The 21,376-nt window shown below is 34.2% G+C and overlaps 1 protein-coding gene across 2 annotated transcripts in view; it reads right to left on the bottom strand.

The window, feature by feature from the left end:
* LOC308197816 (uncharacterized protein) overlaps positions 1-21,376 on the bottom strand; it is a 355,008-nt gene that overhangs the window by 176,012 nt on the left and 157,620 nt on the right. For both annotated transcript variants that reach the window (XR_013953302.1, XR_013953303.1), the window contains one exon: positions 262-347. The gene's annotated coding sequence lies outside the window, so the exon portion shown is untranslated. The remainder of the gene's footprint in view (positions 1-261; positions 348-21,376) is intronic.

Raw genomic sequence — 21,376 nt, 5'->3', positions numbered from 1 at the left:
ATTCTCACAAGAATATTAGGTGGGAAGGGGACAATTACCTTTCATTAGTACGTTTAACAAGAGTACCAGAAACATTTCACGTCCTTTCAATTTCTCACAAAAGAGCGTTTATGGAGTTTATGCACACAGTACAGTTGCATTTTCCATTCATGTTCCTGCACTGTCTACATTGCTATAGTTCTTGAATACCAAGCATGCTGAAAAGATACAACAATTTTTTGCTGTACCTATTAAAAAGAAAAAAAGAGATCATTTACTCACCAAAAATTCAATTCATGCCTGTTTTCTGTTAACCATTTCTGGCAATTCTTCACTGCAATTGAGCCACCACAGAGAATCTTGTATTTCTACAGACAAAAGATATATGTAATTTTTGATTAAAATCATTGTTTGCTTGTACCAATTTGCACTGATGAAGCTCTTCCTCACCTTAAAAAAAAGTAATTTACAAGAGGACATAGCAGCTTACAGAAAACTGACTGGAAAGATAAGCTTAGCAGAAGCCTGGAAAATTTTCTGTTTCGTTATGTCTGTTTCATGTTTTATGATTCATTATTGGTGCTTCAATTTCCAACCTATGTAGTGGAACCCAAACAGGTTCAAACATTTCAAACTACACTAGCCAGCTTATTGTCCTTAGACCATTATAGCTACAACATGACTACATAAAATATGTGACATTTGGCTTTGCTTTGTTAAAGGAACACTGCCAGATGTATGCATTCAAATAAGTATGTTTTACTTGAGGCACCTTTTCAGCATTTGAGATCTGAAGAGAAAACTAATGCAATATTATCTTTCCTGCGGAAAGACAATTAGTTGTCAAATAGTCCTATAAAATGAGAAGAAAATGTAACACTTGTACCAATTTGACTTGCTTCACCTAAAGCACGTAATAGCAGGGCAAGTACTCTGTTCTGCCTCTCCTTATCAAAACGTTTATTGAGAGGTCCATTTAATTGGAGCAGGAAGGAGAATTTTTTTCCATGAAAAGGCTTCAGCCTCAGTGCACATGTTAATCTGCATTTATTGCAGTTTTCTGACAGCAAGAATCACTGGATTTGTTTTACTGAATTACAGTGTTGCACTATGTGGTGGTTTTACCCTGCTAGGCAGCTGAACACCACAACAACTCTCTCACTCCCCCTCCTTAGATGAGGAGGGGAAGAAGTAAAGGAAAGAACAACTCACGGGTTGAGATAAGGACGATTTAATTAAAGGGAAGAAAAAATAATTATTAAGGAAATATTATTATTAATTAAACAATTTAACTAAACAATTAACAATTTAACTAAAGGGGAAAAAAAGGAAAGGGGAAAAGGGAGGGGGAAAGGGAAAACTAAACAAAACAAGTAAAGGCTATGTGGAAGTGCAGAGGAAAGAAATTACTCTCTGCTTCCCACAAATGAGCGATGCTTGACCACGTCCTTGAAGCAGGGCCTCAACGCACGTAGCCGGTGTTCGGGAGGAGGACAGACGTTTTCACAACGAGAGCCCACCCCGCCCCTCTTCCTCCTTTTTCCACCTTTTACTGCTGAGTGTGACATCAGGTGGTATGAAATATCCCTTTGGTTGGTTTAGGTCAGCTGCCCTGGTGCTGTTTCTTTTCTCACATCTTTGCCCACCCCTAGGGGGGTTAGAGAGAGTCCTGATGCTGTGCCAGCACTGCTCAGCAGCAGACACAACACTGGTGTGATACCATTGCTGTTTTAGCTACGAGTGCAGAGCACAGCACTGTATGGGCTGCTGCAGGGAAAGTTAACATCCCAGCCCGACCCAGTACACACTAGTGAATTATAGACACATTTTAATATCATCATAATATCTAGGCAGATAATAGTACAACCATTAGAAAAGTCTTTATCAACAGTCTTTATCAACTTCATCAACATCTTATTCAGGTAACTCTGGAAAGAAGAAGCTATCTTAAGATCAGAGGCAAAATTAAAATACTTATTTACTGAGGAAACAAACTCAATGCTTGTCCTATTCTGGACAGGAATGTGATAGCAGTTTTTTTTCAGACCTCTGTATAATAAAACTTACACAGCTTTGGGAAGTTTTGAAACCTTCAAAGCAGAGATGTTCAGGTTTTTAGGATGGGAAGAATAATCAAGAATTCCTTTAAGATGTTCTGCTCCACCTTCCACAACACAAAACCAAGAGGGAGGACCTTGCTGCAGGGGGCATCATGTCTAAACATATGCACATGCTGTATCTCAATTACATGCTACCAGGCAATAAAAATTTCAGATTGCAACAGAATTAATGATAGGTTGGGGGACAGTAGGCAGGTGACAACAGGTAATGACTTCCCAGTGTTAGTAGTATAATACAATAGATCATAGAGATTTCTCTATGCTTCTCTTTTGCTTTACAATTACTGTCACATTCTCTACTGCACCTTCAAAGAAGGGATATTCATGCTTCACTGTGTATCAGCTTCTTTCTCTGCTACAGGAATACACATTTTTTGGAATGTTATCTGAGGTTTCACCACCCTGCTTAGCAGTGACAATGCACAGCAAAATGCACACAAACTGGTTTGATTTAAAACTTAATTTTTAAGGAAACTTTTAGAAAACAACCATGAAAATGTCACATGGGAAGTAGTAAAAGATAGCGAAGACAAAAGTATAGCTTTGCACAAAGTAAAAGTAACACTATCCTTACTTATTAGTAGTCCATAATAAATTTCTAAACAAAAGTATTTCTGAGCATTCATTTGTAAACAATTTTATGATATACGGCTCTACAACACCTGTAAATATGCCAAGCAATCCATAACTAAAAAAGTAACAGCTTTCTGAAGTAATTCTAAACAAGTTTTTCGTGGTATTAAGAAGTCACTTTCCAAACAGAGTGTTTTAATACCAAAGTGGAAAATGGTTATTTATGCTTCAATATCCATGCTGTCAGGACTATCATAAACATACCTTTCACCCCAGTTAACCATGCAGATGACAGAAGGCTCCATTTGAGTATTTCCCAGTCAAACAGTTTTGATCCCAAATGAACCAAGCAAGAAGGTGCCAGACCTGACTGCAGTCAGGCAGAATGCAGAACTACGTGCAGTGGTGGTGCTGTAGCAGGTAACTAACACCACCAAACAATGGCACTCATCCTTTGCCAGGCTTGTGAAGTCTACATAAGAGTACTTGAAATAGATAAGCCACTGCCAATGCTAGTGACTCGATTTCTATGTCACTTTTGTTATTGTTTGTTTTCCATTTGTTTTAGAAGAAAATGAATGTAGAGCTTCCTCGACAGGATTCATCTTTCTTAACTATTGCATAAAGATCTACTACTGAGCTTATTGTGTGGGATGCCTTTTAGGTGGATGGAGAAAACTGGGAGTCACTTTAGATCCCTGAAGTTAGACTAAAAACAAATTTTTTTGCTCTTCAGTTTTCAACCTATTAAACGCATTTGAAAACAAGCATGCTTTTTTTCTTTACTGCGAGCAACGTGGACTTTGAAAAAGTATATAATAGGAGTGGATGGAAGCTTTCACCACATGGCCCATAACAAGCTGCAAAACTTTAAGTACCACCTTCCTAAGTTGCCCTCCCTAACAGCATTCTCAAACGCTGCTTGGAAAAAAAATAAATTTTATTTTGGGATTAGTTTCAGATCCCAGGGGAAGCTGAAATTTCAGTTCCAGTCTATCTTCCAGTTAAATCCTTAGGTAACTCCTGTGGTTAAGTGAAAGTTGAAATAAATTTAATTCACTAGAAGTATAAATTTTTAGAAAGAAAGTCATGAAGTATAAGACGACATGAGAAAAGTTGATCTAAGTTTTCCACGTTAACACCAGTTAATTATTATTTAGCTTACTGGGTATTAAATACTGGAAAATCAGATCTTTTGTTTTTCATATGGCAATTCATACTGATGACAATTCTTCAGTGGGACATTTCCCCCTAGACATGAGGAATTAGGAAACTGATTTATTACATTTACTCATATTACACAGAGAAATGTGAAAGTATAGTCACTAAATATTAACAAATCCATTCTGAAACATGGTAATGTGGTGTGGGTTGTTTTGGTGGTTTTTTTTTTTGTTTTGTTTGTTTGTTTGTTTGTTTTTGTCACTCATCCAGTCTGTTTTTTATTTTTTTTAACCATTTTTTCAACTGTCAAATCTAACTCCATGTGACTAAAATAAACATTTAGAAAAAACTGTTGAACTATTATATCAGATATAGGTAAATAGGTGGTTTCTGGCACCCATAAATCATTTGCCTATTTGGCCATAGCTCCCTTTTCATTTGAATGAGCTTTCATGCTTTTCTGACATGGCAGTTTTAACTATCATCTTCCTTTACTAGGCACAGATTTTAATGCAGCAGAACACCCAAACATTATTTCAAAATAGAATTTCGTAGTATGAGGAGTGCTGGGAGGGTGTAAGTATTTAAGGCAGGAAAAAAAAAAAAAGAAATAAAATGCAAAAATGTTCCTTCTTAAAATAGAAGACAAACAATAGTGGTCCCAATCAAGAGCCCATCTGGTTCCCCAGCCTGTTTTCAGCACAGCTGAAGGGTACTTATGACAAAGTAAAACCAGGGCAAACATATCTGACTGCTTTTCCTTCATATCCTTGCAGCCTGCAACTATTTCCAGCTCAGAGGAATTCCTTTTAATTATTAATTATTCATTTTAATTTTTAATTCAATGTTTGTTAATCTTTTTAACTGTTAATTATTTGACAAATACCACTTGGTCGGTTAATTCTTTTTTATAATTCATATACAGTAAATAATTGTAACTCGTACTTGTAAGCAATATTTACTGTAGAATTTTACAAGGTCAAATATACCTAAGCATTTTTTTTTCAATTGCTAATACTAAATTGCCTTGACCAGTGAAGTGTCTGCTATCAAAGTTCTGATCTAATTACTTTTAGTTGCATGTGAAATTTAAACTGAAGCTCTGTATGTCAGATATCACCTTTGAAAAAAAAAAACTGCAAAAACAGAAAAAAAAATCATTTAAACTACTTTGAAGCAGTCCAAGTACCCAGTTTTTTTGTGCTCTCTCTTAATCTGATAAAAACTGTTTTTAATTCAGGCTTATAAGCATTGGCTTGGACCTTAACCACTAACTTGGTAATAAGATGAAGGAAACTGTTTTGAATAAAATAATAAATTTTCAGCTTTCACTATTAGAAATTCACTATTAGAAATATAACTAATATTTTGAAGGTTAACTACAACTAATAGCTCAAAAGTAACTTGAGATGAAACCCAGCCTGTGGTGGTTGAGACTTCTATTCACAGTATAGGACTTTTAATGCTTTAGGCTTGTACATATTTCAAGTCAAACAACGCTTTTATTTTCACATAGTTTCTATTTCTATTCATTAAAACTTCTATTCATGTATACTCTAAATTATTTCTCTACTGCAGCTTATGACAAAAGGCTTGGAGCCTCCTCTCCTGCTAATTAGAAATACATAGGTCTAATTTTCATGAGTATATTTGGTTTACTTCTAAGTTGTACCTGTACCATAAAATTTGAGCCTTTTAATTCTAGTGAGCATATTATTTAATTCTAGTGTAGAAGTGCAAGATTTTCTTTTTTTTTTTTTTTTATTCTGGTTAGGCAAACACAGAAATCAAGCCCCAAAATCTACTGAGAATGAAAGACAATATACAAAAAATATACACATCCTAAATATATATATATATGCACAATTATATAGACTACAGTATTTTTCTCATGTCTTCCATTATAAATAAGGTACTTTCTTTTAGACCAGAAGCCACATAACTCTGTCTACATCACATTTGTCTTTATTTTTAGGCATGATTGTAAATTTATTATCTGTTTAATAATTCCTTGATAGATGTTACCTAGAAAGGTGTAGAAAGGAATAGAAATAAAGTCACTGTTATGTACTAGGGTTTCTAAAGATCAGGATATGTACTTGTGGGTTTAAAAAACAACATAACCAATTCCCCCCAAGCCCAAAAAAACAATCAAGCCAACACTTGGAAATGCTTCTTTTGGTCAGGAATCTTCCCAACACTATTACACCACAGAAAAAGGACAGGTACTAAAACCATAAGAAAAATCACCAGCTGCATAGGCCATTCTCATTTTATGTGTTTTTTTTTTTTTTTAATGCTATAAAAATGGCACTCTTCATAGGTAGACATAGGTAGACACTTTTTTTTTTTTTTTAAATAAGTAGTGACATAAAACATTTCACATAAAGCTATGCACTGGATGGTTTAATAGCCATTTCTTGTCACCCTAAATATAATTCTTGGTCAAGTGCACAAAGCTGGGGTTTGTGAAGTTATAGGACCAGTGTTCAGAATAACGATTCATGCCTGTCTGCCAGCTGGAATGCAGACCTTCCATAAATGTTTGCAGTTTGTTTAGAACAGGTTCTTTTTATTGCTAGTTATTTTGCAAATATTTTATTGGCAACTCTTTGTAGATGAAGTTGCTTAACTATCTTCCAAGGTAAATGGAAACCATTCAGACCTGAGGGAAATATATACAAGCATTCTCAGGAGAGGAGAAACAATTCTTGAGTTGAAGTTGCGTCTACAAACTAATCAGCTTGCTTTCCCCAAGGAGATTTTTTTTTCCCCGTTTTACTGCTTCCATTTAACCCATTTTTGCTAGAACCTTTTAGAAGTAAAGGTCATTTGGCCCACTCCTGTTCAAACTCTTGCATGAAAGGATGTTGCTATTTATTGCTATCTGAAGGCTAGATTGTGAGGTGTCTATTTATAGCATGAGAATACAATTTTAATAAGACAACAGGCTTCTACAACATGAAAGTAGCTTTCAGTTATTACCCAGCCGTATCAGCTGTGAATTGGTGATCTAAAAGTAAAACACTCCTATTTCCAAAACCTATTTCCAACTACATGAGCTTTCCAGCCTTCCAGAGCTGTTAGCATTCACCTTTCAGACCACAGATTAGGCATGATTTTGTACCTCACCATCTGGCATTACATTCATTACATTTTATAATGCTTCATCTTTCAACTTTACCTTGACCAAAATAAAATAGAAAATAAGATTCACCAGACATATCTTTGCTTACACATATCATCCAAAATATCTGATGGAAAAATATCTTATTTTTTGCCTACGTTGCAGGAACAGTACACTACCCATAAAAGTAGCTGAGTTGTTCCCTGACATTTTACCAGTATAAGCCACTGAAGTAATAGAAAGAACTATAAATAATAAATAACACTGCCTAATAAAATAATAAAACAAAACAAAATAAAAAGCAGACTGTGTTTTATTTCTCCTTACTCTTCAAATAATTGGATTTTTTTTCCATAATTGCAATCTTATTGGAGAAATAACATCTCAGAGCCAAAAGTGCTGATTCACTTCTTTTGAAACTTAATTTTAACAGTATGTACAGATCAGAAGAGTGATTTTCCTCCTGAGATTAATTTTCAAAATGGCAGAGAGGGAGAAGAAACTGGCTGATAGTAGATACTTCATTATCTGCCCAAGTGTAAAAACATCTTTCAGCATCTTCTGTGTGTGTATAGTTTTTCATTTGTTCACCCTGCTTTCATGAGGAGCCAGCAATGGACAAAAATTCATTGTAGCAATGCAAAATACTGCAGATGTAGGCATGCAAACTAATAGCCACTGAGAGGCTGTTTTTTTTGAAGATATCTTTTAGGCAATGGTGAAACCAGAAGCAAATAAAACACACGGAAAAATACAATAAAGATTTCATTGCATAGAAATAAGATTTTCCAAGCATATATAGCGTTCAACAAGAACAGAGAAAAAAAAATCTACTTTTCTGTCATGTATAGGCAATTATTTACTACAGGATGAAAGGCTGACTAGCTTTAGTGTTTCAGAAGATAGGAAACACATTTAGTTGGCACAGCAGGGCCAAGTTCAGAGTGTGACATACAGATCCATATTACATATAGAAAGACAAGGGCCACATGACACAGGTTTACTTAACAAGAAAATATTTTTCCTAGAAAACAAACAAACAAGAAAAAAAAAAAAAGGAAAACCCCAAAATGTGGACTAAGATAAAGTAAGATCAATACTGCAAAGTTCCTCTGCTTCTTCAGAATGCAGTATGTGGTAAAGACTCCTAGTGTTAAATAGGATGCTGTGGTGGTTTGAAATAATCTATACATGGCAACGTGGAGCTCAAAGCAAGATGAATCACTGTAAACAGCATCAGGTAATAACCACAAGTAACAAAAGGGTCCCAGAGCAAAGTACGTATTAATAACCTCCCTACTTTAACTGTGCGCTGTGTGCAGTTCATGCTTATCCAAGACTACCATATGTACCTGCAATCTAAGGCAAGTAAACTTCATTTTGCAGTCCCATTTCGCAGCAACAACAAGAAGTCTGCTATCTTTGGGCTTACCAAATGGTTTTCAATGTATGAATTATTACTTTCTAAGTTTTCTAAGTTTCTACTTTTTAAGTTTTGAGAAATAAAAATTCAGTCTGTACCCATTATGAACTCTAATTCAGAAGTGCTAATTCCTTCTTCATGAGATTCCTCTTGTGTCCCTGCAACATCTTGCTCTTGCTCAAGTCTTTAAAGTATTTTCCTTTAAAGAGGGTTAAAGCCTCAATGAGATTGTAAAATGTTGAAGGAAAGCGGGTGCCTTGGCTCAAAATGAATACCAATCACAATGGAATTTAGTACAGAAATTACTTCAGGGACAAAAATATTGATTGCCAATGGAAGTGAATTTAACTTTGAAAAAAGAAAACCTTCCTTCCACTACATGTTAATATAATTTTTTCACCTTCGAAGCACCTTTTCCAGATCAGGTTAATGGTCATTTAAAGGATTTTGGAAATATACTATCATTGTCTACATAAACAAAATATTTGTTATAAGTCAGTCTCGTAACAACCAAATTCATCAAAAGGTGAAGAGTTATGGACTCATTTCTCAGGGCAAAGAGTACCATGGTGAATTTTAACTGACCTCCTCTTCTGATTATTTTTTTTTTCCTAGGCCACTTCAATTTATCAAAAACTAAGCATTCAGAGAGACTAAAATAGCATGCTTACTGAAGCTCATCAAATATTGTCCTTACTACATTGGCTGCTAGGAAGCATAACAGTTTGGGATGGTATTAAACTTGGAACTGCTTCAAGAGGAAAAAACAACAAAACATTATACCTCTTAGAGGCAAAAGGAAAATAAGGAGTTCATAATGATGCAGGTTTTTTATACAATTCCTTCTGGAGAGACTCCTTTAATGCATTTTTCTGTGTCGGTCTGAGCTCTGTCCTCTCCTTTAAACTTTTTCTTGATAAAAAATTAAATGCCATAAGAATACATTTGAAACATGAAATTATTTTCAAACATATTTAAAGCATTCATATGTAGCAATAATTGTAAATACTCAACACTGAGATTATGTGATATCATATAGTCATGATTTATTTTATAACTGTGCTTTAGCTGTGCCTGTACTGGTACCCGGAACTAGATAAGCTCTCTGGCAAAGATTCAGTGTGCAACATTGTAAAGGCTCACACTGCCAGAAGGAGACCATCAACCTAATTATGTTGTGTGTAATGCTATAAACCTAACCAGAACCTTTCTGTAACAACTGATGCTCCAGTCTAGCAGAAACAACCTACACTGACTGATTTTCTTCTACGGTCACATGATATTTACAAAAGTGATGGATCCATACTGACAAAGAAAACTGGAGTTTTCTAAGATTATTATGGACGAAAAAATCTTCCTATGCTCCTAAGTCTCGGACTAAGACAGACTTGGTGCTGGTACAACCAAACAACCTACCTGGAACTAAGAACTCGTCTAAATTGGCACTGACACTAGAGCTGGCCCATAATTTTTTACTCCTTGTGATGGAAATGATAAAGATTTGTTCAAAATGCTCCCAAGATTTAGGGAATAACAACAGTTTACGCAACCTGAAATGTAACAGGACAACTCAGAGTAGTACAAGCATGCATAGTCAGAAACAGACTTAATAGGTTGCCTCCCATTGTTGTGTAATACAAAAATGAAAAGTTTATGACATGATGATTTAACAGAAGACAAAATGTTCTTTTTGATTTTCAGAACCTATTTTGGTACAATCTTCACAATCTACATAAATTATGAAGCATTCAATTCCTATGTGCAATTTTATCTTCTGAAAAATGATTTAAGTAAGAAAAATGATCTGTCCAAAAAATAAAGATCTTGGTATGCCTATTGCATGAATATTCTGTAAAACTTCAATGTTAGTGTTCAGTCATCTGCTGCAAACAAACCCAGTTTTTTAATAGATCTGCCAAGGTTTTACCTTCAATTGAAAAGCTCAACTCTTTTGTAAAAGAATTTGCCAAAATTCCTAGTAAATTTGTGTCAACAGTTTTATAAAAACATCTGAACCCTGAAAAGCAAATTTGTTTGGATGTACTCAACTTAATAGAGCCTCAAGTGACCCATTAAATTTTGTTCATTAGACTCACTGAAATAATTTAAAACACTTCATCCAGATAAATCTTATGTCAGGCACAATTTGTTTTGTACCCATGTGAAAAGTCCAGTCAGCAGAAGTTCAAGCGGGATGTAATAGAAGGAACAAAGTACATTAATGATGGCTAGCAATAAAACCTTCAGGAAGTCTATTTCTTAACCTAAATGACGCTTATGCACCAGTAGGAAAACAGATATCCCTCTTTTCAGTGTGTACAAACACATGACTCCAACAAACCTTTAGTGAAATTTCAAGGGGTAAAAATGCACACTTTTTCAGAAATAACAGCTGATCCTAAATGATAATAGAATACCTGGATTGGTAAGATGTGAGGAGAAAGACAATGCTCAAGAAGCATCAAGGGGATTTTAAAATGATTTCAGTAGAAAAGAGGATTTCGTCCTCTTGTGCAACCATCCCCCTTCAGAAACATCTTCACTTTCTCTATTCTCTCTCCTGGTCCCATGTCCTAGAGTGGGTGGCTCTCTAATTCCAGCATCCCTACAGGAAACTTCACTACCCTGCAGTGATGGCCTTACTTCCCATCTCATATCCCTCCTGGGGCTTTATGCACATTTTATGAATCAAAATCTCTAATTATCTAGATATGTCATTACTGAGTTACTAAATGGATTTTGAATTTACAACTTTATGTTTAATTATGTCTTTTGAATTCCAGGTTGTGCTGTAAGTCTAAAAGACCTCACAGTAAAGGGACATTGCGTACTCAAAAGTAAACATCTTAATTGGTATAGTGAATTACTGAGAGAAACCGTTGGCTTTTTTCAGGGTAATAGTAATATTGTTATCGAAGCAATCTTGGGAAAGATTTAAGATCTGCTCCCTAGCTCACTCTTTATACAAAGACAAGGAATGAGAAATTTATTCTTTGTCTGCTGTCAGTGATTAACAGAGTGAGAAGTTAGGACAGAAATCAAGGGTAGAATGGGGCTGTTGCTTTCCTGGACACAGAATTTACTCCCAAGTGAAACACACAGGGAATGTTCAATAGTTATTTTAGAAAGCTCCCTTCCTCTGTTGTTGCCGTGAAAGCTCTAACAGCATTAATAATTTTGGACAAAGTTTATCTTTTCCTGCTCTCTCCTCTTATCATGTGGTTCCAAAAGAATTAATGCGTCAAAATCTGGAAACTTTTATTAAAACTTCATGAAATCATAGAAGTATGTGTAAAGACTATTTCAATGTACAGTTTAGGCCTTGAAGTGTATCCACAGATTGCTAAGGACCCTGCCCAAGATTGGTTCTGTATCCAGTAGTTTAAAATGCCAGCTTTTAGTGGTAGGATGACAGCAGTATAAGGAGTTTTGCAGGAGCATGCATTCCTCGCAAGATGCCATAACTGTCTTAAATACTGACACCGACCATCCCTCTTTCCTCCTCCTCTCCTGAAAATCCTTGCTGGACCTCAAAAATACTACTCATCAGGTCTACCAGCAAAACTGATACATTTCTGTGAAGAGTTTCCATTTACACAAATATGGATTTTCATGATAAAACCGTCAATCGATTCCACAACCATGTTATATGTTTGCTTAAAATGAATTATATGAACAGATGGTATTCAAGCATTTGTCTATAATCTACAGCTCTACTTCCGTAGTATTTATTACGGGAAGAACTACATAATAAATGCATTTCATCTCAATGCAACAAAAAAATTTCAGAGAAAAAAACCTATCTGAGAAGTGCACACTTATCAAATTGGTCTGTATTTCCATATTTTACATCTTTTATTGCCAGGTACGAAACTAAAAATCTAAAAATCACAAGTGAATACCTATTAACGATTCTTACTGAAAATTACATCAAAAACTGAGTGCAGTTTTTGGGTAAGGCTAAGGCTACCATGAAGGCAGTTCTAGTGGATATGTCAACCTCCTTAGTCCTTGAGATTCGTCTGAATGAAAGAAACATGTTCAGAAGACAGGCTTTTTTCCCTGATTTTATAATCTTCAAATAGTCTTCAAATCTTAGTTAACCCACCTTTGATATGTAGAATATGTTTATATCTTGAGTCATGCTGATACATACAATTTTGTCTGCATGTCTATTTTTTACACTCCCATTCAGAATCATATTTCAAGCCCAGAAAGTAAATTAACTTTTATGTGAATCCTCTAAATTTCAGTTAGTCTGCAATTCTTTACCAGTTAAGAGTCTAGAGATTAATTAGGAAGAGAAAATACCTTCTTCCATAATGAAATCAAAATGAAAGCAAACCCACAAACCTCTCCCTCTAAAAGGATATTACTGGAAACACAGTGATGTTTTCCACAGTCAACCAATTGGAGTGAGTGGAATACCACCCTTCTATTTGCTATGTGTCTGCACATCCCCATGAAGCCATACCAAGTCGACTCTCAGAAGTAAGCACTTGTCCATTTATGCCTCAATATTCCCATTTTTTGAGCTGAAAAATGCTTGCCAAGCATGAACTGACATTAAAACACTGTATAAGTAACTCTCCAGAGAAGAATGGGTTGTACAAAATGTCCACATACTCTATATCAAAACAAGAAATTGATGCTTTTTTTTTTTTAGTAGGAAGATATAACAAAGTCTAAAGGCAAACAATAAGATTGAGAGGTTCAGACATCTGTGTTACTAGGCAATTAGACAACATGAAATAAAAGACACTATGGATAATTGCTGTACCATGCACACTTAAAATACATAATTGATTCACATACTTGTACAACTTCAGTTAAATAAACATTTGGAGAACAATTCTCTGCATCACTAGTAACATCATTATGGCAATTTCAGTACATTTATGATCAACTTTAGACTAACAAATAGAACTTTAGAAAAAATGAAGAGATAGTAAGAAGATAATTTTTTGGTTTTGTCTCCCCATCTCAGAAAGGAAACAGAAGGAATTAAAGGCAAAAATGCTTAGAAAAGAAATGAAAATTGAAGGATTCGTTGGTTTGGTAGGGTGATAGAGCACATGACAGTATGACAGATTAAAACATGGCAACCAGAGAAGGTCACGTTTATATTCTACTTTTTCCCCTCACAAAACTAGAATATGGAGAAATTCAAAATAAAACACAGCTATCGATAGAGTCCTTTCTAATTCTAAGCATGCTATGCTATCTCTGAAGTTTAAGGAATTTAGAAGGCCAAGCATAGAATAGCTTTAAAATTACTGTACTTTTACACTTACATACAGCATTGTATGATTATATTATCCAAAGATATTCTAGGTTAGATATAAATTCATGAGAAATCTAAATTTTCATGCTTCATAAGTATAAGACTTATACTAATTGCTATGGTTAGGAAGACACCAGACCCAGGAAACGCTAATTTGACTTAATCCATTAACTTCTACATTTTTTTATTCTGAGACATCTGACGTTGGACAAACTACACGAGTAGATAGATGGACACACAGTCTGTTGTAATAATGGGAATCTTATATTGTTACAGAAAATGAGATTGAAATAATCCTGATATTTAACTTATTAATTACTGATTTATTTTTTTTTAAATAAAAGATCAGTATTTTGGACTGCATCTGTATAGAAAATTGTATTGTGGACATAGAGATATAAAACCACTGCAAGTTAAACACCATCTGCAGTCTAACAAAAGTGCATTATAAGGAAAAATAAATATGAAAAAAATAACAGTACATAAGGATGCAATTATTTCAAATAATATGGAAGAACCAGAAGTCTTTGGGACAACTGGATGTACCCAAATAAATATTTAGAAAATTTCAAAAAATACTGCATATGATTCCCTCCTCTTCCCAGCTCAAGCCATTACTTGGTTTTAATGCAGACGCATGAATGGTTTCAGTCATCTGTACCAGTACTTTGTATGAGTTCTTGAACAAAAATGCATAGTGTTCTAAATATTTCATTATCTCTGTTAGTTACAGCTACTATGTTGTGAAGACACAAATAAATTCTATTTAAACTGTATTTATTTAAACCAAAATCTACACAAACGTGAAATACGGATTATAAGCAAGCTCAAAATATTTTGGTGGTTTCTAAGTTGTCCCTTTTCTATAGTTCACCTCTCGTGATCCCCTTGTAAACAGTTTTGTTCATACACTTCTATACACAGACTGTTTTATTTTTATTTTATTTATTTATTTATTTATTTTACAGACATCTCTATAATGACTCGTCACAGCATTGCTATAACACAGCTTCTACTTGCACTGAAATCTTGGGATGAATTTCTGGACCTTAAAGACTATCAGCATTTTGACAAACAATTTAACATGGTAAAGAGTTCATCTCTGACAGATGTGACAATTCTACTGGATTTGGATGAGTTTTCCTACTCGATTTTAATAACTTTAATAATTTTCCTTCTACCAAGTCCTCCATGTTCAGCTATTATTAGAATTATTTCACTTCTAATAAAGGATGTTTGAAGTAGACAAAAACTCCAGAGATATTCCGTAAGAGGCCCTCCAAAGTAAGACTCAAAGAGAAGTGAAATGCATGACATATATCATTATTTAGCAAAGGAAATATACAGTAAGAAAATGCTATAATAAAGCCTGAAAATAAGGAAACTATCTTCTAAATCTCATCTATTGATTTTTTTTTTTCCTGAAAGAACAAATTACATTTCCTAATCTAAACAGAAATTACACCATTTAACTGAATGAATCCCCACATAACTCACCCCACACAGGCACACCAGCCTCTACCTTTAAGCCTTCAGTAGAAACCACAAGGATAGCCGTCAGAAAATGCCTTTATGTGCATGGAGATGCATTTCTCTGCTTTTTGTGCAACTCCATAGTAATCACCCTCCCAGAGTGTCTGGAGTGGACTGTCTGAACCTCTGACACACAGCCCTGAGAGCGTCCTTTAAAATTGTTATATGCAATGCCGCAAGTTGCATAACAAGTTAATGAGATCTTGTAGTCACCTTCCAACAAAATATGCTCAACCAGATTACATTTGTTAGTAATCATATATGTAACCTCATAAATACAGGAGAATATGACATTTCTTCCTTGAATAATGTCTCTTTGTAGCCCATTCACTGACATCCTAGGGCTGAGATCCACATTGATGGAAATGAGGGACCTGCCCTAGCATGTTTTCAGAGCCATAAACCCTGGCAGATTCCCACCAAAGGGTAAAAGAAAGTTTCATAATTGCTCATTACTTGTCATTAGTAAAGCCGATGGCTAAAGCACAGGAAAATATATAGGTAAATTCCAGAAAACTTCCATGTCTTTAAAGCCAGCAAGCCAAGCTGGAGTCAACAATTATTTTATATGAAAAACTCTTTCCATCCCTTTTTACATTTTACTTTCTCAGAAGCCATTCTGATACAGAAACTTTCTGTTCCAAGTGTTACCACCAACAAACATTTTATGCTCAAGTTACAAAACCACAAAACCCCAAAATATAAGAAACGCTGATGAGTCTAAAGCAATGTGAAAGGTGAGTCTATAGTTACTTTTGCCACTCACAATGTATTTTTAATATACTTCTATAAGTTAAGACCCAGCAATTATTATTTAGACTACGAAAAACAAACCAAATTATCGTTTCTAATCTAACACTATATAAAATTGTATTTAATTTGTAAATTATGTACTCATATAGAACATTTGGCCTGACTATATTTTACTTCATTTCCCTTCATTTTAACGACTGATTTTTCATCTCTGCTTCTACAGTGCAATTCCCTGGACATTGAACAACAACAAAAAGATAAATTAAGGCAAGAATTTAGCACTACATTATTTTAAAAGTAATTTAAATAAGTACTATTTATATTAATAACACAATCTATAAAGGCTCAGCAGGAATAGGGACTTTCTCATGATAAACGCTTCTATTAAAATTACATCATGAATTATTTTTTAATAAGTCAATAATCTTGTTAGCGTTAAAGGTGATTTTCCTTTCTTTTTACCTTCAAAAATTAGCCAAATTTCTGCCAGTAGTTAACCTGCACTTGTTGGGTATAAAGTAGCAGTATTTTTCAGACATTCTAAAGCTTGTATCTGCAGTTCTTCTGTGATTGGAATGTTGATAAATTCTCTATAACATATGTTTTATGTTCAACAAAGTTGCAGGAAAGTTAATTAGTTATAAGCAATGCAACAATTTGAATCTAATCTTGAAGCAATGCAACTCTTCAGCAGTTAATTTATTGATATTTGGTAAAGCTGTAACTGTGACATGCAGAAAAAGAAGAAAACGTGTTATTTAATAGTGCAAATAAGGTTCAAATCAGTGAAATGAGTTGCCTTAGAGATTTATTTCAGTTGAGGAATGAATCTTAGTTTTTGTATTAATTTCAATATGCCATTACTGTTTAAAACATTTTCGTAACTGGATTGTATTAGCATTTTATAATTGAAAAAAATACTTGAAAAATTTCCATTCTAAATGTTTCCTAAATATATTTAAATATTTATAGTAGTATATTTAAATGCTGTGTTGCATAATATATATATTTTTTTACACCTATTTTCACAGCTCTAAAAAACATCTTCTAAATATATTTTACTTTTAGTCTAGATTATTGGGTTTGTAACATTGCATGAGAATCAGACAAAACTCACTCCTCTCGATTTTGTAGTCTGCCTTAGTATTAATTTAAGAAAAAAAGTCCATAAATTAATAAAAACCTTGATTAATTAACGAATCTCAGTAGGAACAGAATAGAAAGTCTCTAGAAAAAAACATTCTTCTTAGCATAGATAAAATGAAATGATTCTACTATGCCACAATAGCCAGAAGAATCTTACTGCAAAGAGGTGGGGAATCACACGATGACTTTGATGATTTTCAAGAATATATCTATCAAGGAAAGCATTTCTTATAAATATTTTTTAAAAATGTACTCTGTCTACTCCAGGTAGAAATCAATTCATGAGCATTTATTGTTCATAAATTAATAAAAGGACACACAAATCGTGCAAAATAAACCAGAAGAACAAATATATTTATTAAGATACTCTATTTTTTATTCCCCATTATTTGAAAAAAAAGGAAAAAGGGAGAGAGGAGTGCTTTAAAACACTTTCATGACAACAGCCTCCAGGCCTTTTACAATAGAGTAAAATATTTAATTGGGAGAATTTTAACATAACAAAGTTACCAGGTTTTAATCTTATTAGCTTGATATGTAAATAGCTAAATAACTCTAAATAAGTTTAAACATTAAATAATTTTTGCACATTTTGCACACACATACATATGCATAAATAATATGGAGACTTTTTAAAAGGCTTTCTGACCTTTGTCCCATAAACAGATCTTTTGCAAGCACATGATTTGTCTAAATCTCAAGGGAGGAAAATATTGCAAACTGAATTGACATTTACTGAATAGTAAAAATATCTAGTTTCCATTTTGAACTTTTTTCTTTCTAAAATAATTATAGTTAATAGCAAAAATGTATTTGTATTTAAGCATGCATGGTTCTCAGTTTGAATAAAAAGGAGGGGAAAAAAAAGCAAGGAAAATGCTTGGATTCATTAACTTCTAGGATTTAATTTTCTGAGTTAAATTGCTATGTGTATAATATTGCCTCTGGTTACTTTGCTGAAGACCTGCAACGATACAGCACTCTAGTAACCCAAAAGAGAAAGTAATCTCTGGTTACACATTAAATATATTTTGTTTTGCAAATGGTCCCACTAAATAGCCCTTGTATGAAATATATATATTTATTTTTTTTAAGATGTGTTATTACTCCCAGAAAGTTACACTTCTGACAGATATGTTTATTTTGAGTGAGTGGAGTTCTAACTTTGAAAATGCATGAGGATGGTGATTCATCTCTACTACCTGCACTGTTTCATCATGATTAAAAAAGTGCTGCATTAGTATTTATCAAATGAATGGTTTAAGATGCTTTATTTATTATCAAGATAAGGGTTAAAGTTATTTCTTCTATTTTAGTTACATACTATTTTCTCTTTTCTCTAAATTTTTCATCAATTTTTGCTCAATGGAGTCTTCAAATTTGTTATCGATATTGGCTATAGGCACTATTACATTATGTTTATAAGTTTATTAATATTTTATCGAATAAAGAAAACTGACTCTGTGGGGAAACAATATTAAAACAAATAGCTAATATATGTAGTCATGCAAGGTCTTTGGAATTTTTTTTTCTACCAGCCTATCAACCTGTTCTTTAGATGACAAGAAAATGACACTGATTTATAAATATGTTGTTAATGTGTGCATAACAAGTTAATCTGAGGTTATCTGGACATGAGAGCTCGCATTTCTCACATTTACTTCCTGCAAAAGAATACCTTTGTAAGTAGAAATGATACAATTTCACCAGCAACCTAGTTTGTGACAGAAAGTCTTCATTTGAAGACAACAGAGCCAGGACAGATTAAAGCAGATCAGGAATAGGCCTGCTAAGGACAGTAAAACCCTGCCTTTATAAAGAGCATTGAGAAAATGCTTGCACAGCTCCCACTACAGTGCTGGTAGGTCTAAAGGATATGCACCACATGGCAGTCTGATCCCTCATTTCTCTTCTGTTTTTGCTGTTTTATATTGATGGAGAAAATTCTTTCTTATTCTTGTATTCTCTCTCTCTGAATAATAAATGACATATTTGCAAATTACCTCATTTGAGGGGCTCCTGTTCACCACTGTCATATGCAATATCCTCTTACATCTTCCACTTCAGTGCCTTACCCCATGTTTCAAATTGACAAAAATTAAATGTAATGGTGAGAAATCACAAAGCAAGAAAAATAATTTATTTCTCCAGCATTTATCACTTCTTTCAGGAACAGAAAGCAGCCATTTAAGTGTATGTCAAGCTTTTCATCTCTGCAATACAGAGCAAATAACATCTGAGTACATGGCTGCACTACATAGGAAGACGCACCAAAATATTTTGATGTATTCAATAAGTTGCTGTACGAGACTAAAATTCTAAAGAAATAGAAAAGCTGTAAGGAGGAGCCATGTCCGCATGGCAGGAGAGACGAAGTGGGACACGAAAGAAAGATGTCCCCTTGCTCCTGTTTCGTTTCTATGAAGAAGCAACAGAACCAATAAAATGTGAGCTAATAAGGGAAATTTCATTTCAGAAACCAAATCCTTGTAACAAGTTTGACACAGCTAACCAGCTCTACTATCAACAAAAACATAACTGTGCTAGACAAAATTTAATTTTCTTCCAAACAGATACCAGAGTATCTATTGGGCCAGAAATATGAACCTGCATATTCACTTTAAACTGCGTAACTCCAATTGTCTACTTGTTTTGTAAATGTTTATATGTTTATTGAAGATATTGCCTTTCAGAAGTTTAAACAGCAGCATTGTTTTTGTTAGATCCTAGTAGCCTCTCAAAGCATTACTTACTATAAATGTGTATACATTTGTAAAAAGGAAGTGTCAGAAATACTGCAAGCAAACGGTGATTTATCTGATATGCTCAAAAGCTCAAAATGTCACTACTACTCTGTTAGTAATATGAAGTATCATATAGCAAATTTTAGCTGTATTGTTTTTTGTTTTTACAGGTTAATGCCTTTCCGATACTTTTAAAGACATTATTTCCTTTAAAGACTATCTCCTTTGATTTAAACTGCTGTGAAGGGATTGCTGCGTGGCTTGTCAAGAAATAGAACTGTTTAATAATATTTCACAGAAAAATGTTCATCCTAACATAAAAAGCACACAAATACAACTGTCTTCTGCCAGCAAAAGAGCTACATGAATGCTTTTTCCTATAAGCAAGAGAAGACAGACCAGAAAACTGGTACAAAAGAAAAAAGAAAGAGAAAAAATAATAAGAAAAAATAGAGCGAAATATGAAATTTCTGCTCTATTTGACCCCAATGCTGCCCAAATTGACTTCAACGTGATCAGAGTTTGGCAGTCATCTGGTAAGGCTGATCTCTAAGTGCTTGGTGTCAGGAGTTATCAGTGGCAGGGAGCTGAATTCCTCAGCAAGGCATGTCGTGTGTCGCTTCCCTCCCCCTCTACATGTAACAAGCACACATTCTTGTTTCCCTTGCGCTATTTTAATACAAGGTCATCTTCAGTCAGTGTATTTTCATCTGATACCAATCTAGAGCTTTCTAATTGAGGCTCCCATCTCTTCCAGACCTCTTTTTCCACCCATATTGCCTGCCTTGTAAATCAATGGCATGCTCTTAGTTCACAGTCAGCTCCTCTTTCTGGTTTTCTGTAGGTGTCTGACCTTGTTGTACCCATCCATCTCTTCTAGACTTCCACACATGCACCACTACAGCTCACCTGCTAAATTAATTCCTGCCATCCTGTATCTGTGCTGCATGAATCTAATAATGTGAAACATTTTATGAGTCACGTTTGCATTAATACAAATGGTTTTAAATTGCCTTCCTAAATCACGTGAGAGATTGGATAAATAGAGCTTCTGAGATGGGGTAAAATCTGAAGGGGAAAAAAAAAACACCTCTAAGATGAAGTAAGCATATGATAGTCATTTCAAATTAAATACAATCTTCAGGAAATTGATTTGGGGATATATGTGAAAATATTATCAGTTTAATGTAGAGCAACAATAACAAAGCCAAACAGAGCACTAGTTCACATTAGAAAAGGGAAAGAATGAAAATCAATTGTAGCTTAATGTATCATTATTATGCAAGGCATACCTGAAACACCTTGGAAAATATTAAGCAATATGTTTAGAAAGCTAATGACTTTGGGGACCAGAAAATTGAAGAATTTTGGAAATATTTCAGTTACTCCATAAATTAGAGTTCATCTGATCTACAAGTATATTTGCAAGCAGGGAAATCAATTCAAGTTAAGTCTAGGAACTACCAAAAAAGTATGTTTGACTGAGTTTTAAAAGCATTTTCTGCTTTCCATATGAACTTTCTATCAGCA

Source organism: Anser brachyrhynchus, assembly GCF_964034855.1.
Source record: "Anser brachyrhynchus genome assembly, chromosome: 7".
Classification (NCBI taxonomy): domain Eukaryota; kingdom Metazoa; phylum Chordata; class Aves; order Anseriformes; family Anatidae; genus Anser; species Anser brachyrhynchus.
The sequence above is the reverse complement of the archived record's forward strand: the minus strand, read 5'-3'. Positions and strand labels throughout refer to the sequence as shown.